Here is a 24,316-nt window from a genome sequence, read left to right as displayed (position 1 = left end):
TTCCTGATGAACAATTAGCTGTCATAAATGCTTCTCGTAATGCTCCATGGTATGCTGATTATACTAATTACATTGTTGCTAAATTTATACGACCTAGCTTCACATACCAACAAAAGAAAAAGGTTTTCTATGATTTAAGACATTACTTTTGGGATGACCCACACCTTTATAAAGGAGTAGATGGTCATATTAGATGTTGTGTACCTGAGCAAGAATAGGAACAGATCCTACTCAAGTGTCACTCCGAGGCCTACGGAGGACACCATGCTGGAGATACAACTGCACACGAGGTATTACAATCTGGTTTTTATTGGCCTACTCTCTTCAAAGATGCTCGTAAGTATGTTTTGTCTTGTGATGAATGTCAAAGAATTGGTAATATTAGTAGATGCCAGGAAATGCCTATGAACTATTCACTTGTTATTTAACCATTTGATGTTTGGGGATTTGATTATATGGGGCCTTTTCCTTCCCCTAATGGGTATACACATATTTTAGTTACTATTGATTACGTTACTAAGTGGGTAGAAGCTATTCCAACTAGTAGTGTTGATCATAACACTTCTATTAAGATGCTTAAACAAGTTATTTTCCCGAGGTTTGGAGTCCCTAGATATTTAATGACTGATGGTGGTTCACACTTTATTCATGGTGCTTTCCGTAAATTGCTTGCTAAGTATGATGTTAACCATATAATTGCATCTCCTTATCATCCTCAATCTAGTGATCAACTAGAATTGAGTAGTTGGGAAATAAAGTTCATTTTCAAAAGACTGTCAATAGGTCTAGAAAGAATTGGTCTAATAAACTTGATGATGCATTATGGGCTTATAGAACTGCTTATAAGAACCCTATGGGTATGTATCCGTATAAAATGGTTTATGGAAAATCATGTCACTTACCTCTTGAACTAGAAGATAAAGCTTATTGGGCAATTAAAGAGCTCAACTATGATTTCAAACTTGGCGGTGAAAAGAGGTTATTTGACATTAGTTCACTTGATGAATGGAGAACCCAAGCCTATGAAAATGCTAGGTTGTTCAAAGAAAAAGTTAAAAGATGGCATGACAAAAGGATAAAAAGGCGTGAATTTAATGTAGGTGACCATGTCTTGCTATACAATTCTCGTTTAAGTTTTTTTGCAGGAAAACTTCTCTCTAAATGGGAAGGTCCTTATATTATCGAGGAGGTTTACCGTTCTGGTGCCATCAAAATCAACAACGCCGAAGGCACAAACCCAAAGGTGGTAAATGGGTAAAGAATCAAACATTACATCTCAGGTACTCCCATAAACATTGAAACCAATATTATTAATACCATAACACCTGAGGAGTACATAAGGGAGACTTACCAGGATGTTTTAGACTCCGAAAAGGAATAGGTATGTGGTATGGTAAGTAAACCAACTCCAAAACATTTCCAATGGCAATTTTACTCCATTTTGGAATATTTAAAAAAATAGGAAAATTAAAAGTAGCCCGAAAAGTGCACGAGGAGGCGACAAGCCTTGGGGGCGCGCCTCCCTGGCTTGTGGCCACCTCGTGTGCCCTCCAGACTCCATTTTCTTGCAGAATACTTCTTTTGGTCAGTAAAAATTCATTATATAATATTCCTAAGGTTTTGACCACCGTACCATGGCAAAATCATTTGTTCCTGTTTCGAGCTGTTTTTTGACAGATCTAGATCGCTATGACGTCCTCAAGTGCTCCGAAGGACAAGTTCTTCGAGAAGGTCATCAACCCCTACCTTGTGGAGGTGCTGCAACACCCTCAAAAAATTGAGATGCGTGAGGGGGTGCTGCACATCCGTGATGTTCAAGGGCCAAAAAAGATCGGAAGCGTGGAGACAAGGCTCGAAGCAATGGAGCAGCAGGTCTTCAAGTGCCAAGGGATGGTGGAACATGGACTCAACGCCAATCACTGCATGGTCACGGAATTTACCTGTGACCACAAGCTGGACGCCAAGAACATCGGGGATGCCATCTTCAAGATTCTTGAGAAAATCGAGCATTGCCAAGCCCAGATCTATGATCTGCAGAACCAAAACTGTGAGTAAGAATACATATTTAAGAGCATGAGTTTGGCTGCAGATTTGAGGATCCCAGAGACCCATTCATCTTTTTACGACGGTGAACCTATGCCTTGCAAGATGGAGGACAAGCCTACAACATCATCAACTCCATCACCATCACCTCCGGAGAAAGAGATCTAAATATATGGGTATGGGCACTCCCCTTGGCAACTGCCAAGCTTGGGGGAGGTGTCCCGGTATCGTATCATCATCACACCTTTACCTTTATCATTTTTCTTAGTTTGATCCTTTTGGTTATATCTCGGTTTAGTAGAATAAAGATTTAGTATGATTTAGTCTTTGAGTTTTGCTTTGTGGTCTATCTATGTAATCGAGTCCGTGAGTTATATAATAAAGAGTAGTTTTGAGTTGAGGGCTTTGCTTTATTGCTATGATCTTGAGAAAAAGAAGAGGAATAAAAGAAATAAAAAGATTATATAATGATCTTATGGAGAGTGATGACTTCACATATAAGAAGAATGATGAATACAATTTGTTGAGAGTTGACAAACGTAGTTTTGGTCATTATCGCAATTAATAGGAAGTAATAAAGAAGAGAGGTTTCACATATAAATATATTATCTTGGACATCTTTTGTGATTGTGAGCACTCATTAAAATATTACATGCTAAAAAGTTGATGTTGGACAAGGAAGACAGCATAATGGGTTGTGCTTTCTTATATCCGAATTGAAGTTATATTGTCATGGATCCTCCAACATGTTGAGCTTGCTTTTCACCCTATGCTATCCAAATCCTTTGCACCACGTAGAGATACTACTTGTGCATCCAAACATCCATTAAACCAGTTTTGCCATGAGAGTCCACCATACTTACATATGGATTGAGTAAGATCATTCAAGTAAGTTGTCATCGGTGCTAGCAATAAAAATTTCTCTCTAAATATGTATGATCTTTTAGTGTGAACAAAATAAGCTTTATACGAACATGTGATATGGAAGAAATAAAAGCGACAGACTGCATAATAAAGTTCTTTATCACAAGCGTCAATATAAAGTGACATTCTTTTGCATTAAGATTTTGTGCAGCATACCATAAAAGCGCATGACAACCTCTTATTCCCTCTGCGAAGGGCGTATCTTTTACTTTTACCTTCTACCCTTATATAAGAGTCTTGGTGAAATTCGCCTTTCCTTTTACACTTTTCCTTTTTTGGCAAGAATTATATGTTGGGAAAGATCCAGATATATATACCCACTCAGATGTAGGTTATCATAAAGTATTATTGTTGACATTACCCTTGAGGTAAAAGGTTGGGAGGCGAAACTATAAGCCCCTATCTTTCTCCGTGTCCGGCTAACGCTTTGAACTCATAAATATTGTGTGAGTATTAGCAATTAGGAAATACTTAGAGATGGTTGAGTATGTGGATATGCTATACGAAAGCTCTTACATTGAATTTTTTCCAATATTATGATAAAATGCAATTGCTTCAATGACTGAGATCATAGTTTGTTGGTTTTCAATAAAGTTTCTGATTCATACTTTACCTTGTGAACGAATTTTCACTTTAGCATAAGAAATTATATGTCATTATATGTTGTTGTTCAAAAGATGATCATGATTCCCTCATGTCCGTATTTTATTTTATGGACACCTCTATCTCTAAACATGTGGACGTATTTTTCGATTCCGGCTTCCGCTTGAGGACAAGCGAGGTCTAAGCTTGGGGGAGTTGGTACGTTTATTTTGCACCATGCTTTTATATTGATATTTATTGCATTATGGGCTATTATTACACATTATGGTACAATACTTATGTCTTTTCTCTCTTATTTTACAAGGTTTACATGAAGAGGGAGAATGCCGGCAGCTGGAATTTTGGACCGGAAAGGGTGCAAATCCGAGAGACCTATTCTGCACAACTCCAAAAGTCCTGAAAGTTTACGGAGAATTATTTTGTAATATATATAAAAAATATTGGGCGAAGAAAATACCAGAGGGGACCCACCAGGACGCCACAAGCCTGGGGGCGCGCCCTTGTGGCTTGTGGGCCCCCGGGCAGGCCTCCGGTTCTCATCTTCTGCTATATGATGTCTTTTGACCTGAAAAAATCATAAGGAAGCTTTCGGGAAAAAGCACCGCCGTCTCGAGGTGGAACCTAGGCATAAGCAATCTAGGGCTCTGGCGGAGCTGTTCTGCTGGGAAACTTCCCTCTCAGAGGGGGAAATCATCATCATCGTCATCACCAACGATTCTCTCATCGAGAGGGGGTCAATCTCCATCAATATCTTCACCAGCACCATCTCCTCTCAAACCCTAGTTCGTCTCTTGTATCCGATCTTTGTCTCAAAACCTCACATTGGTACCTATGGGTTGCTAGTAGCATTGAGTACTCCTTGTAGTTGATGCTAGTTGGTTTACTCGGTGGAAGATCATATGCTCATATCCTTAATGATATTCAATACCCCTCTGATTATGAACATGAATATGCTTTGTGACTAGTTATGTTTGTTCCTGGGGACATGGGAGATGTCTTGTTATAAATAATCATGTGAATTTGGTATTTGTTTGATATTTTGATGAGATGTATGGTGTCTTTCCTCTAGTGGTGTTATGTGAACGTCGACTACATGACACTTCACCATGATTTGGGCCTAGGGGAAGGCATTGGGAAGTAATAAGTAGATGATGGGTTGTTAGAGTGACAGAAGCTTAAACCCTAGTTTATGCGTTGCTTCGTAAGGGGCTGATTTGGATCCACATGTTTCATGCTATGGTTAGATTTATCTTAATTCTTCTTTTGTAGTTGTGGATGCTTGCAAGAGGGGTTAATCATAAGTGGGAGGCTTGTCCAAGTAAGGGAAGCACCCAAGCACCGGTCCACCCACATATCAAATTATCAAAGTAACGAAAGTGGATCATATGAGCATGATGAAAACTAACTTGACAATAATCCCCATGTGTCCTCGGGAGCGCTTTGCTTTATATAAGAGTTTGTCCAGGCTAGTCCTTTGCTACAAAAAGGATTGGGCCACCTTTCTGCACCTTAGTTACAGTTGTTACTTGTTACCCGTTACGAAATCCTATCACAAAACTATCTGTTACCAATAATTTGAGTGCTTGCAGAGAATACCTTGCTGAAAACCGCTTGTCATTTCCTTCTGCTCCTTGTTGGGTTCGACACTCTTACTTATCGAAAGGACTACGATAGATCCCCTATACTTGTGGGTCATCAGCCACCATACGGAGTCGCCAGTAGTATCTAGCAGCGCCTAGCAGAGACGCGAGCAGCCGCGTGACCCACCTCGGCATGGAGCCCTAGACGCTCAGGAGATCATCGACACGGCCCGGGCGCGGCGAGAAGCAGAAATAGCTAACGCGGCGGCCCGGCCGTCACCTATCATGGTGTCGGATCGAGTACCAAGACCATTGGAATTCCATGTCTGGTGCCGGCTCTACGAAATGAGCGCATGCCTAAGGACTTTAAAGGCCCCCGCAAGGTTCCCAAATACATGGCTAATCTTGAGCCGACTGCTTGGATTGAGAGCTACGAGATCACCATGGACATGATGGATGTCAGCAGTGCAGTTTGCGCCAAATATCTGACTATGACGTTGGAGGGGTCGGCTCATACTTGGCAGAAGAACCTGCACCCCAACTCTATTAACACTTGGGCAGAGTTGAAGGATCACTTCATAAAAAAATCCAGGGAACTTGCACATGCACGATGACAATTGTTGATCTACAACACTGCATCCAGCATGAGGGTGTTTCATCTCATCATTGGGCTCGCCGATTCACATACATTATTCACTCCTCAGACAGCATAACGGTTGCTCAAGCCATCTTGATCATGGAAAGAATTGTCACTTTCATCCCTTAGTCCAGAAACTCGGGCGACTTAAGAGAAAGTTCCAGGATATGGGTGATCTTATGGATGTCCTTACCAGGTATGCCGAGTCAGACAGCACGAAAGATCCTAGTTCAGATGATGATAAGTCTGGCAAGGGCAAGAAAAATGGTGGCGGCAAGGGACAGCAGCAAAACAACTCCGTATACAACGGCAACCATGGTAATCAGGGCAATGGTGCCAGGTGCAAGCACTCGGAGGGCGGCTCAGATTTTGTTGCTAACACTAACACTAGTTTCAAAGTCCAGAGATGGAACAACTCCGGGAGGTCATTCAATGGAATAAAGCTCACAATTTCGAGAAAGCAGTCAAAGCCCCCTGCCCGAAACACAGCACCCAGGATAAGCTGATGAACCACTCTTGAGAAAACTGTTTTATTATGCAACAATTTCGAAATCAGGCTTACTAGAGTAACTAAGGTGGTGGCGGTGGAAACCCGGAGCAACCTTGAGCAGGCGACTCAAGATCCGGCTTCCCGGGAGCTGGCTCATCTGGTGGCTTCCAAGGTCCCAGCTATCAAGGCTCGGGCGGCTCAAGATCTAGCTACCAGGATTCTGGTAATAACATAGGTAATCAATGATCCGGCCAAGGCGTTCAGCAGTAGGGTAACCAGTCAGAATTTTAGAAGAAACCCAAGCAGTCGAACAATGGGCAGTACCACGTCTTCACAACTAGTACATGCAAGCGGGATCACAAGCTCCAAAAATGTGTTCTCAACATGATCGAGCCGATGGTTCCTGAGTAGTTGAATTGTCGGAGCAACCAGTCACCTGGAGTAGGGCGGATCACCCTCCTCGGGTTGAGAATCCGGGTTGTCTAGCTTTGATGGTAGCACCTCAAGTCGATGGTTATAAGCTCACTAAAGTACTTATGGATGGAGGAAGAAGCATAAACATTATGTATTATGATACCTTCAGGCGCATGAACTTGTCAGGGCTCCCCTTGTGTCGAATCAATAAATTTGGGTTGAATACTCTACCCTCGAAAACTGTTGCGATCCCCTATACTTGTGGGTTATCATGGCCGAAGGGCGATGGCTCGCCCCGGACCGAGCGTCGTTGCTGCGGTTGTGCCCGTCAGTGGGAGGAGGGGGTGCAAACAAAGTGACCCACTCGCCCGTACGTTGTGGAGCGTGACCGCCAAGGCACTGCTGATGTTGTTCTCCTCTGACATCTCTAGCCCCCGTGCTAGCCGCGGGGGGAGCGGCGATGGCGCCACCTGCTCCAATCGCGCCCCCAGCAGCACTCACGTCCTCGCTCGCCCCCACATCCTCCAAGGCTATGAGGCCACGGGCAGCAGAGTTTTCGAGGTGCACGGATGGGCCGAAGGGCCGGACTTCTTCTTCTTAGGCGCAATGGTCGATGGCGTCATCGAAGACGAATATGGTGATGAAGATGACGTGCTGCGCACGCTTTCACGTTCACGCAAGCGAGCCCCCTACCTGGCGCGCCAAAGATGTCACGGGATATGCACGGCCACCTATGGGACCAGGAGGCCCATTGCTGGTTCGGTAGGGGGACATCGCGTTGCACAAAGAGCAGACCAGCGCACGGCAACACGGCAGAGAGCACAAAGCAATTTACCCAGGTTTGGGCCGCCGTGAGGCGTAAAACCCTACTCCTACTTTGGTGGATTGATGGTGGAATGGAGGTGGTGAGGCATAGTACACTTGCCCGGCAGGGGTTGCCTATGGGTAGTTGTGACTACGCGCGTATGGATTTGTCAACTTTCTAACCTTCTAACCCCTCCTACGGGTGCCATGGGCCTCCTTTTATAGATTAAGGGGTCACCACAATGGCAAAATACTCATTATCCACTGATATGATAACAAACAGTGTTATCATACCTAACTCTGTGGGCTGACATCGTGCATTAAATGCACCGCTTAGTGTCACATCACCGGTTGCCCCGGAAGGCTTGCTGGGCTATCTTGCCAGCTCCGTGCCTGTTCTTTTGACACGTTGCAGGACGAGTGTCACTTGTGGATTTATTCTGTAGGAAATGGCTGCGATGTGGCGAATGGCTACCACTTAATCATCTTGCGGCTTGACACCGCATTGGTTGACGACGTGGGTCCTGCTTGAGTGGTTAGTGGGGTGGTTCTGCCCCCGCGAGCCCCGGCAGACCTTGCCGGGGTGCTTTGGTCGCCTGCTTATGGTGGTGGCCTTGCCCATTGCTGGGCTCGCTTGCCCGGCAAGGGAGGCCCTTCTCTTGCCGATATATTGCTCCTTTGGCTTGATCTTGTTCCCTCTGAACTGCATGTTGGTTCTTCGAATCTCTTGGTCCTTCAAATTCTGACTTGTGCTAGTGCTTCAATCTCGTCCTTGTGCATGTGCATAGTCTGGGCAATGGACCCAGGGTTTGTTGCACCGACACATTTTGGGGTTCGTTAGACGAACCACCAAGGTCTGAGTTTGAGATATTCTTGACTAGTCTTTGCTATGGGGAGACTAGAGGGGTGACGCAAGGTAGAATAAAGAGCATTCATTTTCCCTCAATTCAATACTTTGCACTATTTAATGGAAAATGCATTGTAGGCAAACAAGATTGTAGTACACTTTGTGCTCCACACTTGAGCCTCATATGCACCACTCTCACTTGTGACAAGAGTTATAACCTTGGAGCGATTGTTGCATGCAGGTTGCAACACAATGCTTGTAGTGGATATTTTTATGGTGGAATTTATGCCACATGCTTAGCAACAGAGTTGGGTGTTTCACCTTGGCCTTATGATCATATCCTACCCACACAGTACTTGGATTTTGATGCTATGAAACATCATAAGATCCTTAGTGGTGAAGCCCATAATTTTACTTATAACTTGTTGTTTAATAAAAGGTTCATTGTGGACACCTTTTTGCCCGCACCTGCTCTCTTTGATGTTCACAGCAAGGGAAGATATTATGTTCTTGAGAGCGAGGCCCAAGCACATAACACAACGGATGTGGCTGCACGGCGGGCTAAAGCATCAACACCTAGAGCCTCCGTGGGCTACCACTCCGACCACTATGCAGGCTACTGACGGTGATTACCAAGTTATGCCAAAAGCCTAAGCTTTGGGGAGTACGTATTTACACCGACATTACATTCATGTTCACACATTTTCATTCCAGATGTCGGTGTCCATACTTTTTCATTGTACCATCCATGCTAGATTTATTTTCTCAATTTCTTCTTGTGTGTTTGAAAAACTTTGAGAAAATCCAAAAAAAATCATGCTTCTTTTCGGTTTTTCTTTCTAGCTTAGTTAATTGTAGTATTAAAAATGAAACCCAAAAATATTTCCTTGCTCTTCTTTTGCTTGTTGGGAGATCTCCCGTGTAAATAGTTTTTCTCGTTTTGTTTCCTGCTTATTTGCTTTCTTCTAGAAAAAACCAAAAACTCAAAAAATATTTTAGAGTGTTTCTCTGAATTTCTTTTCCGTTTATTGAGTCATACCAAGGAGAAGACCACGATGAAAATGTTGAGTGGCTCTCATATGTATTATTGTTGATCTAACAAAGAGCCCATATTACCTTGTCTTCTCCTTTTGAATAAAATGTTTGCAGATTCTAGCTTAGTCCATGGCACTCTTGCACTATTATTATTTTCATATCATTCGGTTGTGCAAGTGAAAGGCAATAATGACGATATTTGATGAACTGGCTGTGGAAGAGAGAAACAGGTATGAACCCAACTTGTTCTATTTTTGTAAATATGTTTAACCTAGTATCCATGATTCAGCCTATTATGATCAAACATGTTTGCAATGACAATTAGAGATTATAGTTCCTCATGCCATGCTTAAGTATCTAGAAGTGGATAATGATTTATCTTGGATGTCAACATTGCATTAAAATTATTGTGATGTAGTATGATGATATGGTATCCTCCTCCGAATGATCGAGTGGCTTGACTTGGCACATGTTCATGCATGTAGTTGAATCAAAACCAACATAGTCTCTATGATATTTATGTTCATGGTGTTCATATCCTACTCATGCTAGTATCCAATGCTACTTATGCATAATGCATGTTCATGACCGTTTTCACTCTCTAGCTGGCCGCTTCTCAACCTAATTGCTAGCCTTTGCCTGTACTAAGTGGGAATTCTACTTGTGCATCAAAAATCTTGAAACCTAAGTTATTCCAGATGAGTCAACCATACCTACCTATATGCGGTATTACCCTGCCATCCAAAGTAAAAACTTCAAATAAATATCCTTTTTGTGTGCCTGGATTGTTCATAGAGTGACAGGAGGTAGTTAGTATCTTCCATGCTAAGCGGGTTTATTCTCATGATGAGTGTTGATTCACTCATCCATGCATGAGAGGGGCGGTAATAGGGATTCCTAGTCCCGAATTCAAATTGCAAATAATTAAACAAAACTCCCTCAGGACTATTGTTGGTATGGACGGTACCCGTTGTTTCGGACAAGCCGTGGAGTGTGATTGTTGGTGGAGGGGGAGCAAACCTTTACTTTTATCACTTGGGAACCACCACTAATGTGTTTAGCATGGAAGATACCGATAAGTAATGGTCGCGAAGTAAACAAGAAGGGTGCATTTCTCAAAATTTCATTTACCTCTATTTTAAAAACTTGAGCTCTTGCACCTCTCCAAATCACTGCTTCCTTCTGTGAAGGGACTATCTATTTACTTTTATATTGTGTCATCAGCCTCTCAAATAAGCGCTATAACCTGAGAGCACTATTGTCATCCTCATGCATTGTGTGTAGCTAATGTTGGGTGCATCATGACTGGATCTTTTCTACCATGAATTACAATGTTTAGTCACTGCTTGAACTTTGGAGGTGCTCTGCATTTATGTTTTGCGGCCTAAGCCCGGCTACGCTTCCCGTGGAGCTCGAGGAGCAACTGGCCCAAAAGAGGTGTATAGCGGTCTCTTCACCCGACGTCGCCGAGGAAGATGACGACCATTACTAGCGACAGGCACTCAAGCAGCGGGTTAGAATATGCGGGCATGTCTCGGCCGCCGGCTACGACATCGAGGTCATCGACAGCGACGGCCTGAGGCAGGCTATGTCTCAGGTTAAGTGGCCCACCCCCAACCCCTCGGGTTCAACCATCGTCGATCTCATCCATGGCCCCGCCGCTAATATCCTCTGGCTCGCTGTCAACAATTTGCCATTCTACATCGCCATCGAGCCCCTTTTGTCATTTCTGAAGGACATGTTCTGCGACGCTGGCTTGGGATCCACAGCTTCCAAGTCATACCTCATCGACGGCGACCACGCGGAGGGCACCCTCTCCAGCTCTTCCAAGGGGAAAGAGCCCATCTGCTCTTCCAAGGGGAAAGCGCCCATCTGCGACATCAGGGAGGGCACCCTACAGCCATGCTCTTCCAAGGGGAAGGAGCCCATCTGCGACAACATGGAGCGCATCCAGGGTCCGTGCTCTTCCCATGGGAACGAGCCCATCTGTGACAAGTGAGGAAACCCATGATTTGTTTTGTCGTGCCTCTTCACAGGAGAAACCCATGATTTGTTTTGTCGAGCCCCTTTTGTAGTTTAGTGAGAATATATCCAGTTTTAATTGCTATATCTGGTTGTTTGCAGTATGCCTTGTTTATTTTAGTTGTTCACAATGTGATGCTCTATATGTGCAATTATTTATTGTGTAGTACATTTCATCAATCCAGTTTTAAACATACCGATAGGAATGCATATATTTGCTTGTTGTTAAGCCTGTTATAGCTAGCATATGCCCCTTTTAAGGTTTTTGATTGTTCGGTTGTTTGTAGTTAGCATATGTCCAGTTTCAACAATACCACTACGAATGACTACATTTGGTTGCTGCATCTTGTAGTTAACACGCCTTTCCATTTTTATTTAACAATAACCAGCGTACTTAGACCGGCACAATACCAGTTTGAATGACTATGTTTGCTTGTTGTTAAATGTTAGGCCTATTGCAGTTAGCACACCTTTCCACTTGTTTTGCTTTACTAGCGTGCTTAAACCTACACACTGAAGCTATCTTTTGGAGATTATTTTGTCTGCCATGTATAATTTTGGTTGATGTTTAGCCTGTTGTGCTTAACATTCTTCTTGATGTACCTACACAGGACAATTTTGGAAATGACTGTTGTTTTCCATCGAGGTTAGTTTCATCCCATGGCTTATATCTGCTCACTATTCAGGATATCGGTAGCTGGTACCATATAGGCCGGCGGCTGATAAGGGACTAATCGGTGAATCGGACTTTTAACTGAATATATCTGCAACCCATTTATCGTTAGGTTAACTAGGGCCATATGTAATATATCTGAGGCTACATAGCAACATGCACTGTACTTAATGTCTAAATATGCAATCCTAGGCTACGTAGCAACAAGGAAGAGTGTTACATTAATGTTCTTATGATGTCTAGATATACGTATAAGAGCAACAACAACAACAACAACAACAACAACACAGCCCGTTTGGATACTCAACTTAGCTAGAGGTTAGAGTTAGTTTCTAGCTCATTATTAACCCTGAACTAACTCCATCCAAAGAGTTCTTTGGATGGCAGGGTTAGATTGACAATAAATGCACTAGGAGAACTAGCTCCAATTAGCACCTCTTGTGTTGGATAGTTTTTTTGGGTGGGTTATAGATGCAACTAGCTCAAACTAGCCCTCATGTTTAGATATACTTTAGGTCTATTTGAGCCCGAACTAGCTCAAACTAACTGTAATCCCTGGATACAGCAGCAGTTAATCAGCCGATAATTTGTAAAAATGCACTAAACTCCTTCCGACCCATAATATAAGATGTTAATTCATCTAATATGTGAGTATATTGGATGTTATAAGATACTCCCTCTGTTCCTAAATATTTGTCTTTTTAGAGATTTTAAATGGACTACCACATACGGATGTATATAGACATATTATAAAAGAGTGTTGTACTACATCATTGTGCAATTGTTGTTTAGCTTCTAATATTAACTTGGTGCTTTTAGGTACATATGTCATTGGTAAAGATCCGCGCTTCGACCCTTTCTGCATATGGGGCAATGAGATATCGATGAACCAGCATCAAGTGAGGAAGCTAATAAAGATTGTTAGTAAAATGGGTCCAAAGATGGCAATTAAACTATTTGTTTACACTTTATCCAAGACAACAGCGAACTGCAGGATGGTAAGTAAGAACTCTGCAGCCTTCTTTTTACTGCCCATAATGAGTTGTGTTAGATGACAATGTTTGAATCTTTTTTCCTTTGTAGGGGATGCCAAAGCAGTTTACTCAAGATTACCTCTCAAACTACATGATTGGTGGGCATGCAAAGGTTAAAGTATTTCTACCAGAACACGATGATTATCTAGATGTTTTCATGAAGACCGTGAAGGATGGGCGGTCGGCCATCACAAGGGATTGGACTAGAGTCGTGCGTGCCTTCTTCATGGAGGAGGGCACAATATGGGCATTCCGCTTCACCTTGTTCAACAACCAAAATATATTTCGTCTCTTTCTTTACCGTCTTTAATCGTACAAGTATACAACTGTGGTTCATCATTCTTTATTTGGTTCTTATGTAATTCTTGAACATATGTACCTATGAATCGAATAATGCATTGGTTGTTTGAACCTGATTGATATGAGTAAAGTTGTAGCATACATTCAAATTCAAATTCAAATCTGGTACAATTTGAAATAGCAGCAACTAAATTATGGTGAAATTACGCTCTCCAGGTTGTTACGGCACACACAGTTAGTAAAACACAAACGTTTGCGATATACACCATAATCCGAGAGGGTTCACAGAGAGGAAACGTGTGCAAGCATGCACACAGTTGTCGTTTCCAAAGCGTGTGCGATGTCAGACAATGTCACAAATGATGCGGGCAAACTAAACATTTGTGTTAGTTGCCTTATCGTACACGATTCGCAACCATGAATTGTTTCTGATGAAGTATGCATCGTAAATGTTGCACCACAGAATAGCGTGTGTGATAGTTGTCGTGTACGACGATGTTACGACGGTCCAACATTTCGTATTCCTGTCCGACACTCGTACGACGATTAGATAATCTTCTTAACAGTGAACCGTTTGTGATGGGCCGCGCATCAGACACGTCCTATAATAGTGAGCCATTTGTGATGGGCCGCGCATCGTAAATGTAGCACCACAGAATACCGACTGCGATGGCAATGCGAGCAGAAACGAGTAGGAGTACTGTAGGGTCCCTATCCCCGACGGTTTCTGGGTCATGTGGGAAGGACCCCCCTATCGCCCACACTCACTTGGCGATGGTTCGAAATGCCGTCGTGGAAAGGGGTTAAAATCGTTTGTTTAGCACCGACGCGCACCAGTGGCAGGAGCCTTATGGTTGTTGCTTTATTGTATGAAATGCAATCACCATGTAATTGCTTTGATTTATCACTAAGTGGTAGCGATAGTCGTAGAAGCAATAGTTGGCAAGATGACAATGATGGAGATTAAGGTGTCAAGGTGCCTCTGAACACTGAGACCGAAAGTTCGAACATGAATCATATAGTAGATATGATCAATGATGTCTACTACACAACCTTCTTCTTGTAGACGTTGTTGGGCCTGCAGGTGCACAGGTTTGTAGGACAGTAGCAAATTTCCCTCAAGTGGATGACCTAAGGTTTATCAATCCGCGAGAGGCGTAGGAGGAAGATGGTCTCTCTCAAACAACCCTGCAACCAAATAACAAAAAGTCTCTTGTGTCCCCAACACACCCAATACAACGGTAAATTGTATAGGTGCACTAGTTCGGCGAAGAGATGGTGATACAAGTGCAATATGGATGGTAGATATGGGTTTTTATAATCTGAAAATATAAAAACAGCAAGGTAACTAATGATAAAAGTGAGCGTAAACGGTATTGCAATGATAGGAAACAAGGCCTAGGGTTCATACTTTCACTAGTGTAAGTTCTCTCAACAATAATAACATAGATAGAACATATGACAAGCCCTCAACATGCGACAAAGAGTCACTCCAAAGCCACTAATAGCGGAGAACAAACGTAGAGATTATGGTCGGGTACGAAACCACCACAAAGCTATTCTTTCAAATCAATCCGTTGGGCTATTCCTATAAGTGTCACAAACAACCCTGGAGTTTTTACTAGAATAACACCTTAAGATACAAATCAACCAAAACCCTAATGTCACCTAGATACTCCATTGTCACCTCAAGTATCCGTGGGCATGATTATACAATATGCATCACACAATCTCAGATTTATCCAACCAACAGAAAAGTACTTCAAATAGTGCCCCAAAGTTTCTACCGGAGAATCAAGAACGTGTGCCAACCCCTATGCATAGGTTCATGGGCGGAACCCGCAAGTTGGTCACCAAAACATACATCAAGTGGCACATGATATCCCATTGTCACCACAGATAAGCACGGCAAGACATACATCAAGTGTTCATAAAAGACTCAATCTGATAAGATAACTTCAAAGGGGAAACTCAATTCATCACAAGAGAGTAGAGGGGGAGAAGAAACATAAGATCCAACTACAATAGCAAAGCTCGGGATACATCAAGATCGTGCCATAGATGGAACACGAGAGAGAACACGAGAGAGAGAGAGAGAGAGATCAAACACATAGCTACTGGTACATACCCTCAGCCCCGAGGGTGAACTACTCCCTCCTCGTCATGGATAGCGCCGGGATGATGAAGATGGCCACCGGAGATGGATCCCCCCTCCGGAAGGGTACCAGAAAGGGGTCCCGATTGGTTTTTCGTGGTTCTGGAGGCTTGCGGCGGCGGAACTCCCGATCTATCTTCTGTTCTGGAAGTTTTAGGGTACGACGGTATATATGGGTGAAAGGAGAACGTCGGTGGAGCTACGGGGGCCCCACGAGGCAGGGGGCGCGCCCAGGGGGAGGGCGCGCCCTCCACCCTCGTGACCGCCTCGTGGCTCTTCTGACATGGGGTCCAAGTCCATCAGGTGGGTTTCCTTCCAAAAATAACTTCTCCAGTTGATTTCGTTCCGTTTTGACTCCGTCTGATATTCCTTTTCCTCGAAATACTGAAATAGGCATAAAACAGCAAATCTGGGTTGGGCCTCCGGTTAATAGGTTAGTCCCAAAAATAATATAAAAGTAGATAATAAAGCCCAATATAGTCCAAAACAGTAAATAAAGTAGCATGGAGCAATAAAAAATTATAGATACGTTGGAGACGTATCAGGCATCCCCAAGCTTAATTCCTGCTCGTCCTCGAGTCGGTAAATGATAAAAAGAGAATTTTTGATGTGGAGTGATACTTTGGCATAATTTCAATGTAAATCTTCTTACTCATGTATGAATATTCAGATCCGAAAGGTTCAAGACAAAAGTTCATATCGACATAAAAAATAATAATACTTCAAGCATACTAATCAAACAATTATGTCATCTCAAAATAACATGGCCAAAGGAAGTTCATCCCTACAAAATCATATAGTTAGGCTATGCTTCATTTTCGTCACACAAAGATGTTCCCAACTTCTATACCCCCGATGACAAGCCAAGCAATTGTTTCATACTCAAATAATCTCAAACTTTTTCAACCTTCACGCAATACATGAGCGCGAGCCATGGACATAGCACTATGTGTGGTATAAAATATGATGATGGGGATTGTGTGGAGAAGACAAAAAAGGAGAAAGTCTCACATCAACGAGGCTAATCAATGAGCTATGGAGATGCCCATCAATTGATGTTAATGCAAGGAGTAGGGATTGCCATGCAACAGATGCACTAGAGCTAAGAATGCTCAACAAAAGAAAACTAGTGGGTGTGCATCCAACTTGCTTGCTCATGAAGACCTAGGGCATTTTGAGGAAGCCCATCGTTGGAATATACAAGCCAAGTTCTATAATGAAAAATTCCCACTAGTATGAACAAGACAACTTATGAGACTCACTATATGAAAATCATGGTGCTACTTTGAAGCACAATATATAAGACTCACTACATGAAGAACAAGGTACTACTTTGAAGCACAAGTGTGGAATAAAGGATAGTAGCATTGCCCCTTTTTATTTTTTTTATTTTTTATTTTTTTATTTTTTGGGCCTTCTTTTTTTTCTTTGGTCTTTCTCTTTTTTGGGGGGGAACAATGCTCTATTGAATGATGATCATCACACTTCTATTTATTTACAGCTCAATGATTACAACTCGATACTAGAACATAGTATGACTCTATATGAATGCCTCCGGCGGTGTACCGGGATGGTGCAATGAATCAAGAGTGACATGTATGGAAAATAATGCATGGTGGCTTTGCCATAAATACGATGTCAACTACATGATCATGCAATGGCAATATGACAAAAGTAATGTATGTCATAATAATGATGATGGAAGTTGCATGGCAATATATCTCGGAATGGCTATGGAAATGCCATGATAGGTAGGTATGGTGGCTGTTTTGAGGAAGATATAAGGAGGTTTATGTGTGATAGAGCGTATCGTATCACGGGGTTTGGATGCACTGGCGAAGTTTGAACCAACTCTCAAGGTGAGAAAGGGCAATGCACGGTACCGAAGAGGCTAGCAAAGGTGTAAAGGTAAAAGTGCGTATAATCCATGGACTCAACATTAGTCAAAAGAACTCATATACTTATTGCAAAAATTTAGAAGTCATCAAAAACCAAGTACTATGCGCATGCTCCTAGGGGGATAGATTGGTAGGAAAAGACCATCGCTCGTCCCCGACCGCCACTCATAAGGATGCACAAGCCAGGTACACTTCATGCTTCAAATTTGTTACACAACTTTAACCATACGTGCATGCTACGGGACTTGCTAACTTTAACACAAGTATTTCTCAAATTCACAACTACTCAACTAGCACGACTATGATATTATCACCTCCATATCTCAAAACAATTATCAAGCATCAAACTTATCTTAGTATTCAACCCACTAAAAAGAAAGTTTCACATATCTTGAATACCAAGTATATTAACATTAAGCAAATTACCATGCTATTAACGACTCTCAAAATAATCTAAGTGAAGCATGAGAGATCAAGTTTCTTTAAAACAAACCACCACCATGCTCTAAAATATCTAAGTGAAGCACTAGAGCAAAAATTATCACGCTCAAAAAGATATAAGTGAAGCACATAAGAGTAAACTATCAAGCTCAAAAGATATAAGTGAAGCACATAGAGTATTCTAACAAATTTCAATTCATACATGGCTCTCTCAAAAGGTGTGTACAGCAAGGATGATTGTGGTAGACTAACAAGCAAAGACACAAATAATACAAGACGCTCCAAGCAAAACACATATCATGTGGTGAATAAAAATATAGCTCCAAGTAAATTACCGATGGAAGTGGACGAAAGAGGGGATGCCTTCCGGGGCATCCCCAAGCTTTGACTTTTTGGTGTCCTTGGATTATCTTAGGGGTGCCATGGGCATCCCCAAGCTTAGGCTCTTGCCACTCCTTGTTCCATAATCCATCAAAATAATTCACCCAAAACTTGAAAACTTCACAACACAAAACTCAATAGAAATCTCGTGAGCTCCGTTAGAGAAAGAAAACAAAAGACTACTTTAAGGTACTGTAGTGAACTTGTTATTTATTTGTATTGGTGTTAAACCTACTGTATTCCAACTTCTCTATGGTTTATAAACTATTTTACTAGCCATAGATTCATCAAAATAAGCAAACAACACACGCAAAACAGAATCTGTAAAAAACAGAACAGTCTGTAGTAATCTGTTACTAACGCAAACTTCTGGAACCCAAAAATTTCTACCAAAATTAGACGACCTGGGAAATTTGTTTATTGATCAGTAGCAATTGGAATCACTATTTTATCACGTTATGGTGATTTTTGAAAATTCGGGCACTGAGTGCAAAGATTCTGGAAATTACAGCAAGATCAAATAACTATCTTCCAAGAAGATCTAATAGGTTTAACTTGGCACAAACACTAATTAAAAGATAAAACCACATCTAAACAGAATCTAGATGGATTATTTATTACTAAACAGGAACAAAAGTCAAGGAACAAAAATAAAATTGGGTTGCCTCCCAACAAGCGCTATCGTTTAACGCCCCTAGCTAGGCATGATGATTTCAATGATGCTCACATAAAAGATAAGAATTGTAACATAAAGAGAGCATCATGAAGAATATGACTAGCACATTTAAGTCTAACCCACTTCCTATGCATAGGTATTTTGTGAGAAAACAAATTGTGGGGACAAGAATCAACTTGCATAGGAAGGTAAAACAAGCATAACTTCAAAATTTTAAGCACATAGAGAGGAAACTTGATATTATTGCAATTCCTACAAGCATATGTTCCTCCCTCATAATAATTTTCAGTAGCATCATGAATGAATTCAACAATATAACCAGCACCTAAAGCATTCTTTTCATGATCTACAAGCATAGAAAATTTATTACTCTCCACATAAGCAAATTTCTTCTCATGAATAATAGTGGGAGCAAACTCAACAAAATAACTATCATGTGATTGAAAATTAAGATCAAGATGACAAGTTTCATGGTTATCATTATTATTTAAAGAATATGTGTCATCACAATAATCATCATAGATAGGAGGCATGCTTTCATCATAATAAATTTGCTCATCAAAACTTGGGGGACAAAAAATATAATCTTCATCAAACATAGCTTCCCCAAGCTTGTGGCTTTGCATATCATTAGCATCATGGATATTCAAGGAATTCATACTAACAACATTGCAATCATGCTCATCATTCACATATTTTATGCCAAGAATTCTATGTAATTCTTCTTCTAGTACTTGAGCACAATTTTCCTTTCCATCATACTCACGAAAGATATTAAAAAGATGAAGCGTATGATGCAAACTCAATTCCATTTTTTTGTAGTTTTGTTTTATAAACTAGACTAGTGCTAAAACAAGAAACAAAAAGATTCAATTGCAAGATCTAAAGATATACCTTCACTTACCTAGCCTCCCCGGCAACGGCGCCAGAAAAGAGCTTGATGTCTACTACACAACCTTCTTCTTGTAGACGTTGTTGGGCCTGCAAGTGCACAGGTTTGTAGGACAGTAGCAAATTTCCCTCAAGTGGATGACCTAAGGTTTATCAATCCGCGAGAGGCGTAGGAGGAAGATGGTCTCTCTCAAACAACCCTGCAACCAAATAACAAAAAGTCTCTTGTGTCCCCAACACACCCAATACAACGGTAAATTGTATAGGTGCACTAGTTCAGCAAAGAGATGGTGATACAAGTGCAATATGGATGGTAGATATGGGTTTTTATAATCTGAAAATATAAAACAGCAAGGTAACTAATGATAAAAGTGAGCGTAAACGGTATTGCAATGATAGGAAACAAGGCCTAGGGTTCATACTTTCACTAGTGTAAGTTCTCTCAACAATAATAACATAGATAGAACATATGACAAGCCCTCAACATGCGACAAAGAGTCACTCCAAAGCCACTAATAGCGGAGAACAAACGTAGAGATTATGGTCGGGTACGAAACCACCACAAAGCTATTCTTTCAAATCAATCTGTTGGGCTATTCCTATAAGTGTCACAAACAACCCTGGAGTTTTTACTAGAATAACACCTTAAGATACAAATCAACCAAAACCCTAATGTCACCTAGATACTCCATTGTCACCTCAAGTATCCGTGGGCACGATTATACGATATGCATCACACAATCTCAGATTTATCCAACCAACATAAAAGTACTTCAAATAGTGCCCCAAAGTTTCTACCGGAGAATCAAGAACGTGTGCCAACCCCTATGCATAGGTTCATGGGCGGAACCCGCAAGTTGGTCACCAAAACATACATCAAGTGGCACGTGATATCCCATTGTCACCACAGATAAGCACGGCAAGACATACATCAAGTGTTCATAAAAGACTCAATCAGATAAGATAACTTCAAAGGGGAAACTCAATTCATCACAAGAGAGTAGAGGGGGAGAAGAAACATAAGATCCAACTACAATAGCAAAGCTCAGGATACATCAAGATCGTGACATAGATGGAACACGAGAGAGAACACGAGAGAGAGAGAGATCGAACACATAGCTACTGGTACATACCCTCAGCCCCGAGGCTGAACTACTCCCTCCTCGTCATGGATAGCGCCGGGATGATGAAGATGGCCACCGGAGATGGATCCCCCCTCCGGCAGGGTACCGGAAAGGGGTCCCGATTGGTTTTTCGTGGTTCTGGAGGCTTGCGGCGGCGGAACTCCCGATCTATCTTCTGTTCTGGAAGTTTTAGGGTACGACAGTATATATGGGTGAAAGGAGAACGTCGGTGGAGCTACGGGGGCCCCACGAGGCAGGGGTGCGCCCTCCACCCTCGTGACCGCCTCGTGGCTCTTATGACGTGGGGTCCAAGTCCATCAGGTGGGTTTCCTTCTAAAAATAACTTCTCCAGTTGATTTCGTTCCGTTTTGACTCCGTCTGATATTCCTTTTCCTCGAAATACTGAAATAGGCATAAAACAGCAAATCTGGGCTGGGCCTCCGGTTAATAGGTTAGTCCCAAAAATAATATAAAAGTGGATAATAAAGCCCAATATAGTCCAAAACAGTAGATAAAGTAGCATGGAGCAATCAAAAATTATAGATACGTTGGAGACGTATCAATCAACATAGTGATGTTCACCATTGAAAACTACTCCATCTCACGTGATGATCGGACATGGTTTAGTTGATATGGATCACGTGATCATTTAGATGACTAGAGGGATGTCTATCTAAGTAGGAGTTCTTAAGTAATATGATTAATTAAACTTTAATTTATCATGAACTTAGTACTTGATAGTATTTGCATGTCTATGTTGTTGTAGATCAATGGCACGTGCTACCGTTTCCTTGAATTTTAATGTGTTCCTAGAAAAAGCTAACTTGAAAGATGATGGTAGCAACTACACGGACTGTGTCCGTAACTTGAGGATTATCCTCATTGTTGCACAGAAGAATTATGTCCTGGAAGCACCGCTAGGTGCAAGACCCGATGCAGGAGCAACTTCGGACGTTATGAACGTCTGGTAGAGCAAAGTTAATGACTACTCGATAGTTCAGAGTGCCATGCTATACGGCTTAGAATTGGGACTTCAAAGACGTTTTGAACGTCATGGAGCATATGAGATGTTCCAGGAGTTGAAGTTAATATTTCAAGCAAATGCCCGAGTTGACAGATATGAAGTCTCCAACAAGTTCTATAGCTGCAAAATGGAGGAGAATAGTTCTGTCAGTGAACACATACTCAGAATGTCTGGGTACCACAACCACTTGACTCAGTTGGGATTTAATCTTCCTGATGATAGTGTCATTCATAGAGTTCTTCAATCACTGCCACCAAGCTATAAAGGCTTCGTGAGGAACAATAATATGCAAGGTATGGAAAAGACAATTCCCGAGCTCTTCGCAATGCTAAAGGCTGTGGAGGTAGAAATCAAGAAGGAGCATCAAGTGTTGATGGTTAACAAGACCACTATTTTCAAGAAAAAAGGCAAAGGGAAGAAGGGGAACTTCAAGAAGAACAGCAAGCCAGTTGCTGCTCAAGGGAAGAAGCCCAAGTCTGGATCTAAGCCTGAGACTAAGTGCTTCTATTGCAAAGGGACTGGTCACTGGAAGCGGAACTACCCCAAGTATTTGGTGGATAAGAAGGATGGCAAAGTGAAAGGTATATTTGATATACATGTTATTGATGTGTACCTTACTAATGCTCGTAGTAGCGCCTGAGTATTTGATACTGGTTCTACTGCTCATATTTGCAACTCGAAACAGGGGCTACGGATTAAACGAAGATTGGCTAAGGACGAGGTGAAGATGTGTGTGGGAAATGGTTCCAAAGTCGATGTGATCGTCGCCGGCACGCTACCTCTACATCTACTGTCAGGATTAGTTTTAGACCTAAATAATTGTTATTTGGTGCCAGCGTTGAGCATGAACATTATATATGGTTCTTGTTTAATGCGAGACAGTTATTCATTTAGATCGGAGAATAATGGTTGTTCTATTTATATGAGTAATATCTTTTATGGTCATGCACCCTTGATGAGTGGTCTATTTTTGTTGAATCTCGATTGTAGTGATACACATATTCATAATATTGAAGCCAAAAGATGCAAATTTAATAATGATAGTGCAACTTATTTGTGGCACTGACGTTTAGGTCATATTGGTGTAAAGCGCATGAAGAAACTCCATACTGATGGGCTTTTGGAATCACTTGATTATGAATCACTTGATGCTTGCGAACCATTCCTCATGTGCAAGATGACTAAGACTCCGTTCTCCGGAACAATGGAGCGAGCAACTGACTTACTGGAAATAATACATACTAATGTATGCGGTCCGATAAGTGTTGAGGCTCGCGGCGGGTATGGTTATTTTCTAACCTTCACAGATGATTTGAACAGATATGGGTATATCTACTTAATGAAACATAAGTCTGAAACATTTGAAAAGTTCAAAGAATTTCAGAGTGAAGTGGAAAATCATCGTAACAAGAAAATAAAGTTTCTACGATCTGATCGTGGAGGTGAATATTTGAGTTATGAGTTTGGTCTTCATTTGAAACAATGTGGAATAGTTTCACAACTCACGCCACCTGGAACACCACAGCGTAATGGTGTGTCCGAACATCATAACCGTACTTTATTAGGTATGGTGCGATCTATGATGTCTCTTACTGATTTACCGCTATTGTTTTGGGGTTATGCTTTTGAGACGACTGCATTCACGTTACATAGGGCACCATCTAAATCCGTTGAGACGACACCATATGAACTATGGTTTGGCAAGAAACCTAAGCTGTCGTTTCTTAAAGTTTGGGGCTGTGATGCTTATGTGAAAAAGCTTCAACCTGATAAGCTCGAACCCAAATCGAAGAAATGTGTCTTCATAGGATATCCAAAGGAGACTGTTGGGTACACCTTCTATCACATATCCGAAGGCAAGATATTCCTTGCTAAGAATGGATCATTTCTAGAGAAGGAGTTTCTCTCGAAAGAAGTGAGTGGGAGGGAAGTATAACTTGATGAGGTAATTGTACCTTCTCCCAAATTGGAAAGTAGTTCATCACAGAAATCAGTTCCAGTGATTACTACACCAATTAGTGAGGAAGCTAATGATGATGATCATGAAACTTCTGATCAAGTTACTACCGAACCTCATAGGTCAACCAGAGTACGATCCGCACCAAAGTGGTACGGTAATCCTATTCTGGAGGTCATGTTACTTGACCATGAAGAACCTACGAACTATGAGGAAGCGATGATGAGCCCAGATTCCGCGAAATGGCTTGAGGCCATGAAATCTGAGATGGGATCCATGTATGAGAACAAAGTGTGGACTTTGGTTGACTTGCCCGATGATCGGCAAGCAATATAGAATAAATGGATCTTCAAGAAGAAGACT

The sequence above is a fragment of the Triticum aestivum genome, chromosome 5A (genome assembly GCF_018294505.1).
Source record: "Triticum aestivum cultivar Chinese Spring chromosome 5A, IWGSC CS RefSeq v2.1, whole genome shotgun sequence".
NCBI lineage: Eukaryota > Viridiplantae > Streptophyta > Magnoliopsida > Poales > Poaceae > Triticum > Triticum aestivum.
Note: the sequence above shows the minus strand (reverse complement) of the source record.